Source organism: Myotis davidii, unplaced genomic scaffold (assembly GCF_000327345.1).
Source record: "Myotis davidii unplaced genomic scaffold, ASM32734v1 scaffold648, whole genome shotgun sequence".
Classification (NCBI taxonomy): Eukaryota; Metazoa; Chordata; class Mammalia; order Chiroptera; family Vespertilionidae; genus Myotis; species Myotis davidii.
Genome location: NW_006299603.1, coordinates 1587899 through 1592842, shown reverse-complemented (window position 1 = coordinate 1592842; position 4944 = coordinate 1587899). Strand labels below are relative to the sequence as shown.

General features: G+C 50.6%; 1 pseudogene; it reads right to left on the bottom strand.

Moving 5' to 3' along the window:
- Positions 1–3613: 3613 nt before the first annotated feature.
- On the bottom strand, positions 3614–4681 carry LOC102755237 (annotated as a pseudogene).
- Between the last annotated feature and the right edge of the window lie 263 nt (positions 4682–4944).

Sequence of the window (4944 nt, the reverse complement as noted above, 5' to 3'; positions counted from 1 at the left end):
CCCTCTGCCAACTCCCCGCCATCAGCTGCTTGCCGGCCGTGCCCACTTCTTCTCTAAGATGTCCTGGGATCTCTTTCATCCTCTCCATCAAGCAGTGCCGGTCGCACAACTCCCTGAGGTCTAACTTCGGCCCCTCTGGCCTGGGGCTTTGAGAGGCGTCAGAGGGGCTGTGGTCTCAGTTTGAGGGCTCACCCTAGAGTCAAAGCTGACTGTATACTCCTGCTCACAGGCAACCCTTTTCTCCAGTCAGACCTGCACTGCCCGGGAGCCAGTCCACGTTAGACCATGTTAGAGATAAAACACCGAGACGCTTACACTGAGGGACAGGGGCCACGAAGGCACCTACCTCCCCCGTGAAATGCATGAGGGTACAAAAACTCAGTCATCGGGGATAATAATACCTAATGCGAATTTTTAAAATCAAAACTAATGCGAAAATATCAACATTTTAGAAGTCCAGTGCGCAATCCATTGCGCACAGAGCCACCAAAAATGTCAACATTTTCAATAAAGACAGGATTAAATTTTTCCTTTTGCCTCAGACTCCAGCACTTTGAGTGATCCTGTCTTTGATTTTTTTAAATATTGCATAAAAATATTATTTGTGCTGATGACTGAGGTTTGGGGCAGCCTTCTTAAATGTAGTACCTGAGGCAAGTGCTTTATTCATTTCACCCTTGTCCTGGCCGGCAGATACAATCCGTAAACGAGTAAGCCCAGTAATTACCTCAGAAAGTTATAAAAGCTTTCCCAAAAAAGTAAATAAAACATTACCATATGACCCAGTAATTGTCCTGGGTGTACACCCAGGGGAAGTGAAAACAGACCTCCACACAAGAACTCGTATGTTCATGTTCATAGCAGCACTATTCATAGTAGCCAGAGAGTAAAAACACCTCAGATGCCCAGTAACGGACTAACGGGTGAACAGCCTGGGAGCTGTCCACACAATGGTGTGTTATTCAGCCATAAAAACTGAGGCACTGGCAGGTGCTACCGCATGGATGGATCTTGAAAACAGTGACAGGAGCCAGACACAAATGGCCACATACCGAATGGTTCCATTTATTTGAAGCTAGAGGCCCAGTGCCACAGCCCTCTGACGCCCCTCAAAGCCCCAGGCGAGATCAGGCCTAAACTGGCAGTTGGACATCCGTCTTTCGCAATCCGGGACCACTAGCTCCTAACTGCTTGCCTGCCTGACTGATCGCCCCTAACCACCTCTGCCTGCCTGCCTCATCGCCCATAACCATTCTACCACCTGCCTGAATGCCCCTAACCACTCTACCGCCTGCCTGAATGCCCCTAACTGTCTCTGCCCACCTGCCTGATCGCCCCTAACCACCTCTGCCTGCCTGATTGCCCCAACCACTTGCCTGCCTGCCTCATTGCTCTTAACCAGCTTTGGCTGCCTTCCTAATCACCCCTAACCACTCACTTGCCTGGCTGATTGCTCCTAACCACTCCCTGGGGGGCAGGGCCAGCAGGGGAAGGGGCCGTGGTCATTCTGGTCTCTGGTCGTTCTGGATGTTCCACTGTTTCGGTTGCTGGGCTTTTATTATATAGGATGTCCAGAACAGGCAAATCCAGAGAGAAAAGAAGTAGATTAGTGGATAATGAGGACTGGGGGGGAGGGAGGGGATGAAGAGCAACTGCTAATGAGCATGGGTTTTGGGGGGGGATTTTTTCGAGTGACAGAATGTTATGGAATTGGATAGTGGTGATGGTTGCACAACTTCGTAAATATACACAAAAACACTGTAAAATAGTGACTCTTATGTTATGTGAAGTTTTATGTTATGTAAAGAAAATCTCAAGTTAAAGAAAAATAAAATAAAGCAGGTGATAGGAAAGCCTGAGGGATGGGTTATCAGGGAGACCAGAAAGGCCTCTGTGATGTAAAGACACTTGATGGGACCTGAATGACAAGGAGCCAACTGTGGGTTTAACTAGGGGAAGATCATTCCAGGCAAAGACACCAACCCATGCAAAGGCCCCGAGGCAGAAATAACTGTTGAGGAGCCATTCATTCATTCATTCATTCCACAGATAGTTCTTTAGCACTGATCGCTAGACATTGTCCCCTGGGGATACCACAAGGGACAAACCATCCTATAATATGATGCCAGAATGTGAAAGCAGCTAAGGGCCAGGAAGGAAAATTAAGTAGGGAGGGAAGAGAGTATAGAGTGGGAGGGGCTAGGTGGTCAGAGAAAGCCTTCCCGAGAAAGTGACATTTGAGCAGAGGCAAGCCCAATGATGGAGAATGACAGCAGAACTGTGAAAGGATCTGAACAGCGAAGGCCTGAGGCTGTAAGAGGACCCAGAACTGGACTGTGGGTATACGTACAGCTACTACAGGGTGTAAACAAACAATGCCATGGCTGGAGTCGTTTTCATAAGACCCAGATGGCTCTGCTGCCAAGGTTCTCCATGCTCCCACCCTCCACATGGTAGAGCTAGGTGAGTAGATGTAAGTCCCAAACATGACACTGATTGGGGCTAAACAGCTCTGGATGCCTGGGTTCCTCGGGGATCCACTGTGGACCTTGGACAGGGCCTCCAATCCAGCAGTTTTAAAGGACTCAGGGCTATGGCACTCTGGCAGACGCAGGGTCCCAGACCCCACCTTTAGGACTCAGGCTCAGGGACCCAGGGTGTGCCTGGGAGACACACTGGCAACACGCATCCACAGCTGATGCTGGTGCAGGGGACCACAGTCCCCAGGCTGAGAAAACAGCAGCCTGGGCTGTGCCAAGCACAGTGCCAAAGGCCCCACCACACAGGTGCAGTGGGGACCCACACCCCAGACCCCTTAGCCCAGCCTGCGTGATGGTTACAATCTGCTTCATTGCCAGCAAACATTTAGAATTGGAGAGTGTGCATAGCAAGGGGGTCCCAGGCTTCTCCTGAGATGCTGCACCATCTGCTAATTCTGGGCCACGTCTCCAGACAGCAATTCCTCCCAGCAGCCTCCTCGCCCATCTGTGTAAAGTGTGTGGATGTGCAGGGCTGGGAGTCCGATTGCAGCCACTTCAGTAGACAGAAGCCACACGTGTTCTCTCTGAATCAGCCCTTTCCAATTCTTGGCAGAGAATGGGAATCTGTGGGGAAGGTTCCCAGGATTCTTCGAAGCCTATTTACCTCGTTTAAAAGAATCAAGGAGACACGCTCCTGAGATTCTTAGAGATCCTCCTGTTTTGCAGAGATCATGGAAGCCTACTAGGTGTCCCCTTAAACCAGCTGTGGGCAAACTATGGCCCGCAGGCCGTATCCGGCCTGTTTGAAATGAATAAAACTAAAAAAAAAAAAAAAAAAAAGACCATACCCTTTTATGTAATGATGTTTACTTTGAATTTATATTAGTTCACACAAACACTCCATCCATGCTTTTGTTCCGGCCTTCCGGTCCAGTTTAAGAACCCATTGTGGCCCTCGAGTCAAAAAGTTTGCCCACCCCTGCCTTCAACCCCCCTTAGTATTTCAGATATGTGCCCTCGCCTGGAGAATGTTCTGCTGGCAAAGATTAGGGTTGAAAATTTTTATTGTTCAAGCCTAGGTAGTCCTAGCTTTAAAAATTCTTATCAAAACTGTACTGTAAGTTTTGTTGTTGTTTTTTTAAGAGAAGTAAGCCTTTATTTCCTTGTTTCTCAAATAGAGCTGGTTGAGCTGGTTGCTTTTTGGTAATTAATCAAAGAGACCAAATCCCATATCCTCGTCCGACTCCTCCGACTCTTCCTTTGCTTCAACCTTGGCTGGGGCAGCAGCAGCAGCAGCAAGAGCAGCAGTGGTGGCGGCCACAGGGGCAGCAGCCACAGCAGCAGATGGATCAGCCAAGAAGGCCTTGACCTTTTCAGCAAGTGGGAAGGTGTAATCAGTCTCCACAGACAAAGCCAGAACGCGCTGGTACCCGTTGATGATAGAATGGGGCACTGACGCAACAGCTGGGTAGCCAATCTGAAGGCATAGGCTGGCCACTGCGGACACCCTCCAGGAAGCGGGAATGCAGTTTCCTCTGTGATGTCAAGCACTTCCGGGTTGCAGATGCTGCCTCTGTCAGACACCTGCTGGACAATCAGCCCCAAGGAGAAGGGGTGGGGGGTGGTGTTTGGCATGTGCAGCAGTGTGGCTGCGCTGGCTCCCACTTCGTCTCCGGTCTTAATCAGCTGGACATCACTCGGGATTTCAGTGGAGCCCCTGTAGATGTTAGTGGTGATGCTAGAGCCTGGAAGAAGGAGGTCTTCTCTGGCCCCAGACCAGTGTTCTGGGCTGACATTGGCACAGTGGCTTCACACGGGGCAATGGCACCAGCACGGGCAGCAGCTGGCACCTTACTGGTCAGCAGCATGTCCCTGATCTCCGTGAGGTCCTCCCTGGTGAACACAAAGCCCACATTCGCCCGGATCTGAGGCAGCAGCTTCTCCAGAGTGGGGCTGTTTTCCAGGTGTCCTCGGACGGCCTTGCACCTCATGGTGTCTTGCCCATCAGCACCACAGCCTTCCTGCAGAGGGACCTGCAGAATTCACATTGTCTGCATCTGCTTGGAGCTCACATTGTCTGCTCCCACGATGCAGCATTTTGGATAACCATCCAGAAGTTGGATGATTTTAAGGAAGTAATTGGACATCCAGTTGCCCTGTCTCCCCTGGGCATCACGGCGGTGCATCAGGGATTGCCACGCAGGGTTTACAGACGATGTCACTCCCACGAGGATGCCTGGCGAGAGCTGTATGTTTTTTCCTTAATCACTTCTTTCATTACAGGCAGTAAGGTAGAAGAAGGTCAGTTGGCACTTCCTCAGTTCTTGCCAGGATTCTCCCAGCAGGTTCACAGGTTCATGGAGCACCATTTCTACCTTCCACAGGCGGTGCGCTGACAAACCTCCGCCACCGCACAGCAGGCCCGCTTCTCTCCAGCTCCGAGAGCATCGCCCATCGGCCCCTC